We start from the raw sequence: 16,495 nt of genomic DNA on the forward strand, positions 1-16,495 counted from the left end.
AGACAATGCATGACACAGCGTTTGCTGATGCGACGGTGAGGAGAAGCCAGTCTGTCCAGGCACATAAGTGAGGTCAGCCCTTGTGCAGGTGTCCAAATTGAGGTCAGCACAGTACCTTTTAAATCGATGAAATCCCAAGAAGACGCGTGCACATGTGGGGGCTGCAACCACGAAGTACCTTTCAAAAAACTCCAACAGACGTCATCTCTTTTCGTCATAGAAATACAGTTGTCTTCATTTTATTTTGGTCACATTTTGCAGCAGTTGCAGGGTGACACGGTGGTGCGGTGGTTGGCACTGTCTTGGTTAGAATCCAGGTTCGGCCTTTCTGTGTGGAATTTGCATGTTCTCCCCGTGTTTGCGTGGGTTGTCTCTGGGTTCTCCGGCCTCCTCCCACAGTCCAAAGACATGCATTTTGAAGTTCGTTTGATGGAGACTCTAAATGGACCATAGGTGGGAACGGTTGTTTGTTTCTGTATGTTGGCCCCTGCGATAGCCTTGCGACCCGTCCAGTGTGTACCCCACCTCTTGCCCAATGTCAGCTGGGATTGGCTCCAGCCCCCGCGACCCATTAAGGATAAAGCGTTATAGTTTATGGATGGTTGGGTGCAGCAGCTGCAGCCACACAGGAGAATACATAACCACTTGCACTGTGGAGGATTGGGAAACTCTGTGCTCGGAATATCAAATGTTTTTTAATGAACCGGAGAGACAGTAAGATGATTCATGATTGTGTAACATCAATCAGCAACAGAGTATGAACACGGACATTCATTTTCGAAGCTTCGGCATTATCGGTTCAGTTTTATGATTCACAGTAGAAAGAGTCAGAGAGAGAGAGAGAGAGAGAGAAGGATGACAAACATGAGCACAGTTTACACCTGACGGTGAAATGTAACGTGGCTGAAGCAGCAGGGTGCTTTTGAAAATATTATTTGTAGTGTGTATTTGTGGTTTGTAATGGAAGTATTTTTATAGTACTATTGAGATTAGGTTAAGGTTATGGAGAGACTGCCTTCCCTCTTAAAGGAAAAGGAACATTGACTATCCGTGGAGGGTTGAGCACAAGTCCGAAATTTTGTACGCTCCCTCTTGCATCCAAACAAACCCAGTATGCTTTAAAAGTCAAGTAAACAAAGCCTTGCACCGAAAGGATCATTTTTCTGGAGAGCAAAGAAAGAGGAAAGTACATATCACACACAAATACTCCGATGCAATCTCCCGCCCAGCAGAACTGAGTCATCACTGTATGGATTTTTCTATAAAATGTCACTTGCAGGATTTCTGCTCTGTGCTGCAGCGGTGGGTCTCAAAACAACCCCCCCAAACCACAATAAGAAACCAGTTTCCTCACTGACTCATCTGTTTGAGCGACTTCAACAGCTATAAAAGTGCCGCCCACCGGTGAGAGCTTTTATCACTGGTGCCAGCGTCGTGGGAGTCTGCTACTGTAGACATCTCAGGGAATAGTGTCATTACAGGGGTCAAATCGATGGGTGCTACTTTAAATCTGTTTCATTTGGAGAGCGAGACCTGGGGTGTGGCGTTAGGTCGCCAGACACCATCTGCAAAACATTCAGATAACTTGTTGTACAACTATGATATGATTACTCAAAAATTATGTCCACACGTGAGAGTCGAGGGTTGTGAAATCAGTCATTTGTATCTTTTTGTTGATCTTCAATTTTTTAAGACCAAAGAATTATAGTTGTACTGTAGTGGCATCATATGAGAAACTTTACTTTCATATTAATTATTTTACATTAACTGCCCTTCCTGGAAGTTATATATCTAGTTAGTGCAACATTTCACTTATTTCAATGTTGTTAATATTAACTAAAATATAGCAATGGGTATGGCCAAGTCAGCACCAGTATTTATTTTCAGTAATACCAGTTATATACGTTAAAGCTTGGTTGACACCTGATCGACTATCAGGTCCATATTGATCACGGTTTCTGCCGACGACCCTCACTGGTCTTAATAACAAGGACATTACCATCATTCAACACATTGGACGGTTTTCACTGGTGGCGTTTATGCGAAGTTTGGCCTTTTTACGTATATTTCACTTGTAAGAAGTCTTTACCCAGATTTAAAAGACACTTTAGTTTATATACATTGATCCTTTTCGTGTACAGTTATTAATCCATTAACATCTAACACCAGTTTGAGCCATTTTCTCAAACTCATATTGATTCACCGTTTTCAACTCGCCCTGTTGGTTGTGCAGTGAAATGTTTTCCACTGAGAATACTGGTAATATGCTGTAGTCTAATGCACCCATACTTGAGCGGCTTGTTATGCACGGAACACTCTGTCAACCCCTCTAGCCTTTAAACGCCTAGTAACGTCTCTTGCATCCATATTGACCTGTCAGGTTTTTAAAATATTGAGCAGGATCAATCCCTAACCAGGTTTTCCATCACCGCACCTTCAGCTGAAACTACTGTCAATAATTCTTAGCGAATTCAGGGGAGGTTATGTCAGATGTGTTTACTTTTTATAGCTGTGTATATCACCGCGGCGCACAGGTAGGTGTCTGCTGTGCAACAAACTGTGAGACCATTGGCTTATTCCAGTGAATGATGAGCAAAGTTGGAGCTTGTCAGCTAACTGTTAGTTTCATTCTAATAGTGTCACTTCTACAGAAGCAGTCTATTAAGATTATGGGGGAATCTCATAAGGATTTTCTTCATAACTTCAGGTGTTGATTTCTGATTTAGACCATTAAATTAAATAAAAAAATGTTAGAAAGTAATTACCTAAAAATAAAGGCCCATTCTTACATAGAGTAGCATAACCAGGGCCGCCTTTGGATGAGATGTGCACACTTGTGCCAAATTGTAGTTTGTGGTGACCAGGGGATCAGGTGGATGAAATAGGTCAGTCTTTAGGAAAACTGTTTAACTGAAAGGCTAAGGAGCTAGATGAAAACTGGCCCAAGACTTCGATCTTCTCTGAAATAAAGAAGAAAAAGATGCATCAGTGTACACTCACTTTGGGTGGGGGAAACATAGTCGTGCATGTTGAGAAGGTCAGGCATCACTCTAATTGGTCGTGACAGCCAGTGTGCGTAGCGCCACGCCACCACAATGCCAGATCTAATCACATACAAGTCTAATTTGACAAGGAAATGTGAATGAGGGTTCGCTCTCTAGAGACAGAGTCGCTTCAGCAAAGGGAACTGATCCTGTAATTACAGCCCGACAAAGACAAAATGAGAGCGAGGGAGAGGACGAGCTGGCTGGTGATACGCAGACTTGATGATGGGAAGGCCACAGGTTGGAAAGGCTGGCTGTTTATCCAGCCAGGCACTTTATATGACATTCAGTTTACTGATTACACTTTCTCTGTTCCTTCAGTGCACGCAAAGCACAGAAAGCCAAATACCAAAACGCTGTGTACATCACTCACATGAGTGCTGTTTTGTCCACATCTTGGAGGACTGAAATTGTCAAAAGTCAAAGGTACATCATCAGGGGCCATATTTATACATCTGTGGGCTAATTCCTGAAACAGTGTCCCCTTATACACCTGCGTTTTCCAAGCAGAAACTTCACATATAATAATAATGATAATTATACCAACGGTATGAAATGTTTTGAAGTATATACAATACAAAGCAGGACAGCGCCACAGCTTCTAACAAAGTAGCATCTGGGACAGTTGTTGTCATGTAGTCCGTCTCCATAAAACACTGTAGGTAGCTAACATACTAACTCTTCTACTGTATCGACTGTATTTTGATATATATTGCATTTTTCTAGTCTTATCGCCACTTAAAGCACTTGCACAGTACAAATTCATACAGCACTGCTGTTCACCAACAATAATAAAAGAACGATTCATAAATATTTAACCTCTGTTGGAAGTGAGCTGTTCAAGAAAATTACATGCAGGAAACTTACCGGTAAACTTTCTAGGAAATTATTGGGCAAATTATGAAGCTGTGGGGTTAATCATGACAGAAATCATGTCTTATTCATGTCAGCCTATTGTGCACTATTTTTATTATTTTGTTGACCTGACAATGAGTTCGTAGCAATCTTTACAAATCATCATAGCAAATCTGCCTTCATGACCGTTTGCTCTATTATTTGCCTTTATAATGCAGCATTGTCGTTGTTGAGAAACGCTCTCATTTGTGATGGGTTGAAGATACGAGAAAGAGACCGCCACGTGAAAAACAGTGTGTCGCCACCGTCTAACTAAATGATAGTCCCCTCGTAAATCTTTACCATGGGCAGTATTAATAATTGCAGAGCCGATAGAGGCATATAGAGCTAACAGGGCTGCATGATAATGATAAGATACAGCCATTCAAACCTCGCCCACCTTCTCGTTCCGGCTCTGCAGCAACAGTTCACGCCCTCGGGCTGCAGGCCAATGCAGCATGGATTTTCATCGCATTGTGTGTATGTGTGTGTGTGTGTGTGTGTGTGTGTGTGTGTGTGTGTGTGTACAAGTACACGCATTTAGTACCCTATGCACTTGTGTGTATGCAGTAAAGAAAGAAAAACCCAAGCCACCACAGAGCACTACAGCCGAGAGCTTCCCCACCAGCGTTACAGGTTGATGCCTGACCCTATCACTTCGGATGGGATATTTTGGTAATGTTGATGCAACAGACTTTGACATCACTTTAAAGATGGCGCTCCACCTTTACAGGTTCCACCTTACAGTGAAAGGAATTGATTATTTGCTCTGGACTGCTCGGTTTCATCAGTCTGTTTTGGACACATTTTTCTTCCAGCTGTAGGTTTTAAGCGTAGGTGGAGGGAGCAATCAACAACATAACATGAGGTTTTCTCATTGACAAAACAAGTCACGCCCCCTGAAAAATCCAACGAATGTTGTGGCTGCACTGAATTCATATCTTCTGTATTTTAAATTTGCGTCAGTGCAGAGATTTTGGATGCAGTTAGCCTCTCTAGTGTCAAAACATACCCACCCACACCCCTTAAGCTCACGAAGTAACACATTTCATTTGTCTGATCAATATGGAAACAGAAATGCGGATTTGAAGTTTTGTATATATGCCATATCTGTTTCATGATGGAGGCTTCACAGATGGAAGGGAGGAGGGCATTCCATTGAATATATGTGAAATCATTAGTTTTTTATCGCTGTGTTAGTTGTAAGGCAATGTTAAGATAATGTCAAAGATACATTAATCTATATTTCTGAAATTAATTAAATGGCCATGTGTAATGTTAAAGGTGTGACAAGTCCCTGAGCTTTAAGCTTTTTTTAGCCTATTTAACCACTTGTTTTGGTTTTCAAGCGCTAGCAGGTAGCTCTAATAAAATAACTCCACATCAGCACCTCGCACCACCACCGCTTTGGCAACTAGCTGGTGAAAATTTAGAAGCTAAGAGCCCGATTTTTTCCTCAGGAGTTGCTTAACTTTGAGTCTACTGCGTTTTCCTTTTATAGACAAATGTTTGATATCTTTTCCTCAAATCCACTTTGATTGGACATGATACGTCCCACTGTTGTGATTTTTAGCTGGCTTACAGTGGGTTAGGGTTGGTTCTTTCAAGGACATTTTCTTGGAAAATAATTGGGCAAATGAAGCTGTGCAAAGCTGTAAAATTCCAATCATTATTCATTTGGATAGTGTTTCCAGAAATTCAATAAATTATGTAATTAAAATCCACGGGAGCACATGAACCACTCTATTTAACCCTCTACCATTCGCTGTGTATGATTTTATTCATAAACTAGCATGAGTTGCTACATTTGTGCCAGATTTCAATATGAGAACACAAGCTTGATACATAAAATGAATGTGCGGCTGGCGGTATGGCAAGCCCACACTTTGTCAAGAGTGTGGGCTGTCAAGTGTTTTGCTTCCCTTTTCCCTTGCTTGCTGTGAACGGTTTTGTTTTGTGCAGCCTATTGTGCAGTTGTTGTTTTTTTTGTTTTTTTTTACTTGAAGCAAAATGTGTAAATGCGTTTGTTGACATGAATATGGTTTTGGTGTAGTCATTGTTAAAAGTCAGCAGAAGAAGCCTGCCCTCATAACCAACTGTTTGCCGATGTAGTTGTTTTGTTCTCTCCTATGTGCAGCTATTTGTCTCCTTGTTGAAGAATACATATTTTTTATTTTATTTAGTCAAAATCATTTATGAATACTAATGTGCTACAACATGTCATATAAATAACACTGTGTAGCTAAATAATATGAGCCTTTTTTAGCCGTTGTTTTGGTTTCTCGGCATGTAAGCTCTGCATTTACCAACAGCCTGTAAAAGACTGATACAGGGAGGAAGGGGAATTGAATATCCAATTTATCTGGACAGCTTGTTCTCCTGCCCCAGGTGCCGAAACTACCAAACAAATGAACCAAAAGAAAGGATATTGCAGTGATTCAGCATGGATGTTTTCTCTAACTGATTCCCATCCATAGTACAATGGAATATGAACTATATTACCTAAACCTCCAAACAACTGTCCTCCCCTACTCAGGGGAAGACATTTTACTCATAGATAACAAATAGGACAGCAAATTATTGCAATGATTTAAAAAATATATAAAATTATTTTCAGATTTGGCAGGAGAGTCTCAATTGCAACAGAAATATGAAGGTGCTTTTTCTGAGGTTTAGGCCTGAATGGAGGAGCAGAAGTGTCGGAAACAGTCTTATGTAACTCTGCACTGATGCTGCAGCTACTTTAGTGTCATGTTGCTATTTACTGCTGTGAAGTCAACTAGCCTCAACTCTGCTGTCTGTCTGACAAGCATCACAAGTCAGTCATTTTATTGAACTTGGCTTTCATTCTCTGTGACCTTCCCAATCTCATTCTCTATATCCTATACATAGTGTATCGAATATATCAATTCCTTCCTCTCTTCATCTCTTTTTGCCGGCCAGTCGCATTTTTTGTTCATATTATATTTTCCTGTCTTTTATTTCACTCCTGCTCCTTTTTTTTTCATTATTTGAAAAAACATGGACCAAGTAGATTGCCCTTGACAAGTTGAGACAGGGGTTTATGTTAGGATGGACACACAAACACACACACACACACACCCCGTCCACATTTTTATTAAATTTTATGCCCGTAGAGAAAATTATAAATATTTACCACTATCGATGCCACTGTGTGTTGATACCTCATCCCTTCTGTTCGCCCGCAGCGAAGCGACAGGTCTTTCCACTTCAGACATGGAGTCGGAGATGCTGCTGCGTTGACAGGTGGATGACACAGCTGGATGGGTCCACTCTGAACTCAGTAGGTGATGACACGCAGCAGGCTGGTTGTGTTGTGTTCCCTGGCCTGTTTTCGTCGTGTGATTCACTCGCTGCTCTACGCTCACGTATTTACAGTACGCCGCCGCCGCTGCTTGCTGGCTCAACCACTTATTTCCCGTCCCTGTCCTTAATACCTTCCAGCAGCACTGATGCCATTTTGTAGTTCCTATCTCTTTCCTAGAAGGCTTTTAATGTGAAACATCTACAGGAAACATTGAGTATTTTACTACCTCCGCCAAGGAGGTTTGTTTTCACCCGTCTGTCTGTCTGTCGCTTGGTTGGTTAGTTTGTCTGTTAGTTGTTCGGCAGAATCACTCTAAAACTACTGAGCTTATTTCCACGAGGAACTTGCAAGAAAGAAGGTACCCTTAAATCTTGGTAAGAATCCACACAAAGGGGCAGACCTTTTGATCACTTTTATGAACATTGTGAGATAGGATTTATTGTTGATGTTGTTGTTGTTTGCATTTTCACAAATTTCCCAGTGAATAATGCATGGATCTGGATGAAAAACTATTTAGGGGACTGGAGCAGATCAAAATAAAAATGCAGATGTAGCGGATTTTGATGTGATTTCATTCTCGAATCTTTTATTTTTAGATAGCAGCTTTCATTTTAGAATTTCCCCCAAATTCAACACCCCCGCAGTCGGTCGCTCATTAGCTGCATCACTCTCTCACTCACCCATCTCCTCTCTACTCCTCGGCCGTCACATTTCTAAAACGCATTAACATAGCTGCACACTGTGGTCAGTTCTCCTTCAAGGCTCCCATGGCTCCATCAAGTTCAGATGAAAGGAACTAGGAAATAAAGTTCTCCTACCGGCGATTTTTTTCTTTCTTTTCGCTTAAAAACTCAAAGAGCTAACTGGGAGGTGACGTCGTTTCATTTTTACGAGTTAAACATGAAGCGGCAGTTTCCCTCACGCTGCCAATCAGAAATTACAGTGTGGGGCTTCTCACGAATTCTGTTACTAATCAGAAATCTGGCTGAACATTTAAAGGCTCTTTTGAATTAAAAAAAAAGTCTTTCACGCACAGCAAGAGCCTCATTAAGCTTCTTCCTCTCATGTGTGTGAGTACACACACACACACACACACACACACACACACACACACATTGTATACTTATTGCAAACAAATGTACTAGCAGGGATAAAACAGGACATGTGAAACAAGATCTGAGCGTGAAATTAATACTGAAATCTCTTTTTGCACTGACACAACTCTACTGTCAACCCTGCTGTCTATCAGCAGCTGAACACCCAGCACACTCACTTTAAATCACTCTTTTGCTGTTGGCTCGCTAATGGTGCGATCCACATTTTTACAAAATGAAAAACAACAGCACACTATGAGGCAAAATAAAAACCATTTAAAGTCAAACTGAACTTGAAAAAGATAAAGAGTAGTGAACCTGTCTGACTTTTTTTTTTTTTGTGGCAACGGCGTCTTCGCCCCAGGCTCCTGGGTGGGTGTTTCCCCCGGCAGCAGCTGACTGACATTTAAGTCTGGCGTTGCTGGGATCCGTGCTGTCAACCTCTGTGGTACACCACTGACTGGAGCATCATCATCTGCTTAACGGGAGGAACAGTAAAAACCTGACTACCTGGCTTTGGAGACCTTCCAGATACAGTAATTACTCTCAGTGCGTAAATTAGATTATTTTTCTTTTTGCATATTTGTAGTAGTGCGTTAACTGAAAGTGAAACCAGAAAGAAGAAGTACATGGTACAGCATTTTATTTAGATGTAATTGCCATCCAATTTTCCACAGATTTCTAGGCCCTTTTCACCATATCTGGGTCTTTTTTTTTTCAGATTTCTGTACTATTCCATAATGTTTGGTTCTGATATTGGGTCAACCATGTGAAGAACTCTCATTCCCTGACCAAAGTTTTTCCACCACTGATTTCTCTTTGTAGTCACAGTGAGTGAAGCTCCTGTGTTTTTTTTGCGAGATCCAGCCATACTTTCAGTTGCTCCAGAGGTGTTTGCGAAGGTGTATGGGTGCATTTGTTGTTCATGTGCATGTCTGTGCTTGTTTTGGATCTAAAGCTGGCACCGACGCTGCAGACCCGCGCTCATCTCGTTCAGCGGCCGGGCCAGCGCCTCCCATCCCTGGTGTTTTTTTCGCGTGGCCGTTTGCTGATCCTGGTGGCCCTCGGCCAGCCGCACCAAAATAAATAATGTAGAGCTGAAAATTCACTGGAAAAGGTTTGGATGTCTACATGCTGGTACAAGCCTATGTTTTCTTGCATGGAGGCTTGTTTTCCTTTTGTACATTTAAAGCATGACAGTTCTGGTGCACAGAAAATTATACAGTACATACACTGAGCACTTCAGTAGGAACACTTATCGATGCAATTATCCAGTCAGCCAATCATGTGGCATTAGTGCAATGCCTAATATCCTGTGGATAGAGGTCAGGAGCTTCTTTTAAAGCGGAAATATAAAACTCTCCTGAGGTTTTGGCAAGAGTTTTGGAAGAGTAGAAATGTCTGTAAGAGTCTTACGTAACTCTGCACTTATGCTGCAGCTACTTTAGTGTCTCGTCATTATTCTCTGCTGTGGAGTCAATCTCTTGGCCACCGGGACACTGATTTTGTGGGAAAATGTTTACTCAATTTACGGCACGAAGGAACTGCGTCACCCAATTGCGTAACCTAAACAGGACAGGGAATAGTGTTCTCCTGGAATCTATTGCCAGTGATGGAAATGGCCGATGGTTAAACATCAGAATTGACAAAAACAACTCCAGAAAATAATCCAGTTGACGGAGGAACAAATGCAGGCGAAGAAGGAGAGGTAAAACAAGAGTGAACCTTTGACGGGCATTCACTCCCTGGAGAGAGCTCCAAGACTTTAGAAACTTCAAAAACGACATGCATGTTTGCCTCCTTTCTACTAGATCAGTAAGTAACACAACCAGTCTACTCATTGATACTATCGGGCGTTAAACTCAAGCTTGAGTTCAAATTGGGATTTTTACGGTCGTTTCCTGATTTGGACAGTAACCAGGCTGCTGGCATTGAGTTAGCCATGATGCTTCCGCTTCGTAGAAGTGTTAACTAGCTCGCTTCTTATCTCGCTTCTTATCTCCAAAGTGGTGTTGACAACTCCCTCAGGAGCTGTGAGGAAAAGTACCTGCGTCCTCAACGGCGTCTTGCTTTTGCAGCGTCTTTACCACAGTGACCAAACAATAACACCGCCTGGAACTGCTGTCGCCTCTTTAATGTTTACATGAATATCAGAACGAGGGAAAAATTAGATCACGCCGACTTTGACTGAGCCAGACGGGCTGGTTTGAGTATTTCTGATCAGAACTGCTGATCCCCTGAGACGTCAGTCCAAGCTGTTGGTTTAATGGTGCGGGGATTGTTTTCTCGGCACATCAATATCAATTACGGTTCGAATGCCACAGTCTATTTATACTTTTGTTGCTGACCATGTGTATCCCCCTCATGGCCACAATTAACCATCTGCTCATGGCTACTTACAGCATGATAATGCACCATGTCACAGAGCGTTCGGCGAACTTCGTTGGCCTCACCAGTTGCAAGATCTGAACCCAATCAAACCTCTGGGATGTGGTGGAACAGGACATTTACTGCATGGATATGCAGCTGACAGATATGATGGGATGTGGTCATGTCAACATGGAGCGGAATGTTGTGTATCTTCCGCAACATGAGTGAGAAACACTGTAATCTCCAGTCATGCCAAGGGTGAGTTATTGCTTTAAATACAGATCTAGACGATGTAAATTGACTGTGGACGTCTGGCTTGTGCTGACTGAGCCTCTTTTCCAGTGTAGGCAAATCAACTTAAAAGGTTTGATCAATCAGAGAAGAGAACATATCACTCACTAACACATACAGTACCAGTCCGCCCTGAGGCTGCTCATGCACATTCATGTAATTAAAGAAACCACTTTGCCACAATGTGTTTCAAAAGGCTGCATTGAGCGGACATGACAAGATTGACCACCAATTTCTTTAAAAAGAAGAAACTATTCCCGGAGAGGCGGCATTTCATTCGGAGCCTTCATCCGCCCTGCACTCTGCCTGCTGTGAAAAATGAGGACAATAACACAGTGCGCTTAATTTGATTTTGCATAATGACATTTTGAGTTATCAGTAAAGGGAGAATTCAACCAAAGAGATGATTGCAAATTATCTCCACAACCTCCCTGGGTCATCCGAAAGGAAAAATGGTTAATCATGCCTCAGCGTTCCCAGAGCAGACGACTAGGTTTGCAGGAAGACGATCTACAGACATTCTCTCCGAAGACAAAACACGAGATCTCTTCAAATAACACCACATGTGATTATTAGTCTTTGTATGCGAAGCAGCATGTGGGAGGCTTCTCTTGTGATGAGAGAAAAGGGATGGTTTAATTTAGGAGATCGCAATTAAGAGGGAGAGTTCTCTATACCAATAAAAAGTATCATGCAATAAGTATGACTAAAGTCAGAAGCCCTGATGAGGATGGCCTGTAAGTGCTAGTTAATGATATTGCCTCTTGATATCCCGCTTCTTCTTTGCCTCACTGTATTTCATCCCAGTATCTAACGGAACGCTTTACAATGGCGACATATAGTCCGGCTCAGTAACCTGAGGAATTCCATCCATATTGGAAAATGATGTGCCTCACAGTGATGTGTCCCATAGCAACCTCCAGTTCCAATACAGACAGTAGAGTAGCCTTTCCACTATGTAGATGGGAAAAATTTTCACGGTTATGGAATAGGTAGAAACTGCAAAAACTTCAACGTTTTTTGTCGCCTGAGAACTATATATATAACACTACGATCTTTCGGGCTTATCTTTCCTCGGTGATCTACATATGGAATTCAGTTTTTGGGGGGGGGTACTTTCATGAGAACTCACAGTGTCAAATAGTTTTGTTTAAATTTTTCTCATTTCCTATACACACATGTATGTATAATGGTTGCCGGGTCTTAACACCCATATGCTTAATGCCCTGAAGATGTAGTTTGGGTTATGATTAAACGATTCAATACGTGAACTCACTGGGGCTCATAGGTGATTTGGATGATCTGGTCATATTAAGCAAAAAAGAAGAAGAATTATAAGATAGCAGCCCCCTATCTTTCCTTCTATTAATCAGTGACTGCTGGGATATCTAGACTCTCTGAACAAAAATGGTGTCAAAGCAAACAGCGATAAGGTCACCTCATATTTTAACGAGTTATAACCCTTTGGGGAAACGCTGTGGAGAATATTCGTACTTAATGAGTCTTATCAATTCTTTTCATTACTTAATTAATGCTTCAGCCTGCTGGTGGTTGTAACAGCACTTCCCAGTTACTACTGCGCATGTTTATCCGAGCTGGATTCATTTATGATGTACCGATTGAATTTAGAGGTTCTGTGGATGTGGGACCTTCATCAATGTCAAAGGTGTACAGTACGTAAGTGTGCTATGAACTCACTCAGGTATATACACATACACTATATGTTACTGTATATGATCCTGTAGACAACTTTCAAAGAAATGTCTGGAATATAGAATAGTTTTGATATATGATTAATCTGTGCAAAAACTTTGGTGACATTTTATCTCAGGGTTGAATCTTTATTCCTCCTTTTTCATCTGCAGGCTGAAAAATATGATGACACTATTACCGTGGAAAGAACTCCTTTTGTCACCGAATTTGTGGGCCGTAATCTTCAGGAGAAAGTGCTTCTGTAGGAGAATGGAGGGCTAATAGCAGACAGGCTGGGGGAGCAGGATGATCCTGAGTTTTGGAGGGGGAGGGAGACTGAAACATTTACAAATCATCTTCACTCGCTCGCTCGCTTGCTCCGTCACTTGTAACAGAGCACTCGCACAACCTCGTTGGAAACTTCAACGCTCTCGATGTCGATTAAAGTCCAACTTTTCATGAGTCTACTCAAATACCCCCTTGCAGGCGCGAGTATGTGTGATCGCTCTGTATGTGTATAGCATAATGTTTTATCAGGTGATAGAGTCGTTCGGTCCGGTTGTCGTGTAAAGGATGTTCGAACCTTCAGAACTCCCTTTGATCCATATGTCGCAGTATCTAAAATTGCCATTGCCATGCAAATATGCTCACAATGACATTCCTGACATGCTAGTGAACATAAAGAGCAGTTTCTGATGGAACCATCACTAGTTTAGCTTTTTGCCTGTACCCACTTTGACGGTAATCCATGAAATAGCTGTCATGCGGCATGCCAGTCAAGATCAAAGTGGATGGAGCGACAGTCCGTCCATCGAGCCTCACTCGATTTCCTGTTAATTGCTCATTTTCACCATTGAGTTTCAGTTCAGTGAGCCACGAGATTTAATCACAACAAATGCTCACGGAGTGACTGGAAAAACACTGAGCGACACTCACACAGCAAGGTTTTCTCTCTTTTTGGTGCCTGCTGTGTCTCTAACCCTCTAAGATCAATTGTCAGTTTGAAATTGTTCACATTTTAAGCAACTTTTAATTATTAAACAGTTACACGTAATGTACGTTTTGTTGGCAGAGATTAATGGTATCATAAAACTCCTATCTCAGGAGCCATGCAGTTCGGTTTGACAGTTTAAAAGGGAAATAAGAGGCTGTGGGCACACTGCAGTTTGTCAATCGAACATAAATCTCCCCTCTTGTCTTTGTAACTAACGCCATTAATTCCGAGTGAGCAGTGTTGCCATTTCTAGTCCACTCATAACAGAGGCCATAATGTATATCCACATCACTCAATTTGGCTTTTAGTGTTTGGGCTCGACCGTATCTCTTACATAAACGCAGCTTTTGAAAAAGGGAGGGATGAAAGGAGCGATGAACGATGAATTGATTGACGGCCGAAGAGAGAGGATGGAGATGGAGGAGGAATTATTCAGTGAACCGTTGAATACTGTATCCATCCATCCTGAGCAGCATGTGAAATACACGCATGTGGGAGTGTGGGTGTGTGGGTGTGCGCGCTTTTCATGCATTGCTCACAGAAATGCCCACACATGTAAACACAGGCACAAACAAAGTCAATCTCTACACTGTTGTATCATTAAGAAATACAGTGAATATTGAGAGGGTGCTGCCGCAGTCTACTGTATGTGTGTATGTGTATGTACTGTATGGAGCACAGCAATCATGTTGTAGTCAAATGTTCCAGCCTCCTCCTGCATTAGCATTTAGATCCATATGATCATTTCACCATGTTCCTATGTATGGGGTGTATTTAAACGACCTGAGCACCTGCACGTTCCAAAGCAGTGTCCTGTCATGGTTTTGATTTCCATTCTGGTCATCCATCATTTCATGATGACCCTTACCAGTCAGTCCAGGTTGCATTGTGTTTTTGGGGATTTTGCCTCAGCCCAAACCTTTGTTCGTCTGCTTTGGTCGTCACTTTTTTGAGCACTGTGACTTGTTCATTACAGGTAATTTACTCCATTACCGGCCACATCGGTTCACAAACCAGCCCTGCGAGAAGTCATCACGTCACCAAGCTTTCAGCCTCAAAATGCAAATGTGTCACCACTTACGAAAATGTCTTGGAAGTCTTGGGAAAACTTGTGGTGCAGCATTTTGTAACAGTAATGCGCTGCAATTCACACACAGGCATATACAAATACAAATACACACACACACACACACACACACACACACACACACTGCAGACACCATGGAAGTCTCTCACAATATATTCCAAACCCAACCTGATTCCATGTGACACACAATGAACACCCCTCCACAACATAAGTCACGTAGCCAGTTACTGACTCATCATGTACAGTCCTCAGACATTCACGGACAATCACTTGATTGACACTGTATATTACAGAGACCCTCTCTACCCACCAATCATTCTGCCACAGTTCAAAAATGCTGGCAAAATGAGCGAAATGCTAACTTTGCAACATTTGAAAAGTATTTTAGGCATTTTATTGAGTGGCATGCTAAGCCATGGTGGCTATGTGGTAACATTAATAATCTGGCCACAAGATGGGTGAGCCATGTTTTATTCATAGTAGTAGTATGCTTGTGGAATGGCTAAGCTTTTCTAGCAGTCATTCTTCTGCATCGATGAGCCACTTGAACTGACGTCCATATATATATATGATATATATATACCAGAGGCATTCTGTATTCTTGACGAGTGCTGAGTATACAAAATAAATATATTAAATAGCATGCCTGTTTAATATATATATATATACTGTATATAAAGGAGTGTGACAAATGCTAAACACAGATAACGAGCTACGATGGCAAACTTTTTTTCTTTTTTGTTGGGGGGGCTTCGACTTGGCCTTAAACGTGTTTTTGCGTCAAAATGAAGCCGGATCGTTCCTAGGCCAGTCACACTTTCTTGGTAGATATTTTGACTATGTGGTCTTATGTGGAAGCCCAAGTACTTCAATATTATGAACAAGACATTATGAAATTGACAAGATATCAATAGAATATATGAATGAACAAACATGTAAAGAACAAACATGTGAAATAAATGCTAAATTATACAACCTCAACTAATTTTGTAATTCAATTTCATAAACAGTAACAGCGGAGGGTACAGTGGGACTCAAAACTAATTGGAATGGGGAAAGTGTCAGTTTGCCGTATTATCGGTCCGGGGTGCGATGAGAGAAAACACATGCGTTGGTGTACAGTGGGTGATCGTTGAATGCTAGAGACAGGCCAACACTTTAATTCTAATCTAAATCATACCAATGATGTAACAATTATAAACTTTGAAATTGCTGACTGAATTTTTCAGCCCCAAAAGGTCAACCAGTGTTTCTTTTCTTTTTTTGACGGACAGGTGAGGCTGTCTGAGCACTACAGAGAGCTCAACAGTGAGAAAACAGTGAGTTACACACTGTCTCCAAATTTGGACGTCTCACTGTCAACACCACTGATGTGATGCTGCGTCTGCTTGGCTCTGCCAACACCCCCCCATCTGTTGTTATGTAACTAGCTATCCATGAGCAACAGTGATCTGTGTGTGAGCGTGTGTGCTGCTTGCCTTCATACAATCAGAGGCTCTTACTTAACCAGAAGCTTCCCTGGAAAACAGGTGATTATTATTTAAACAGGGATCCATTAATTTGAAACAAACAATATTTTTTATTAGATGTTCCTTCTGTAACACATTCATGAACTGATTCTCACTGTTATAAAAACTGCTACTAATTTATAACAATGTGTTGATGAGATACATTTAACTGCTCCTCAAAAATAAATTCAGC

At 41.6% G+C, this 16,495-nt stretch overlaps 1 protein-coding gene across 2 annotated transcripts in view; it reads left to right on the plus strand.

The window, feature by feature from the left end:
• The window catches only part of fam49a (family with sequence similarity 49 member A), a 106,784-nt gene that overhangs the window by 36,552 nt on the left and 53,737 nt on the right, over window positions 1-16,495 (plus strand). Inside the window, exon 7 of one of the 2 annotated variants that reach the window (XR_007030121.1) lies at window positions 7,148-7,686. The exons of the other annotated variant lie outside the window; for it this stretch is intronic. The gene's annotated coding sequence lies outside the window, so the exon portion shown is untranslated. Of the gene's footprint in view, window positions 1-7,147; window positions 7,687-16,495 lie in introns of those variants that run through there. 2 annotated transcript variants of the gene reach the window in all.

Source organism: Scophthalmus maximus, chromosome 18, assembly GCF_022379125.1.
Source record: "Scophthalmus maximus strain ysfricsl-2021 chromosome 18, ASM2237912v1, whole genome shotgun sequence".
In the NCBI taxonomy this organism is placed as follows: domain Eukaryota; kingdom Metazoa; phylum Chordata; class Actinopteri; order Pleuronectiformes; family Scophthalmidae; genus Scophthalmus; species Scophthalmus maximus.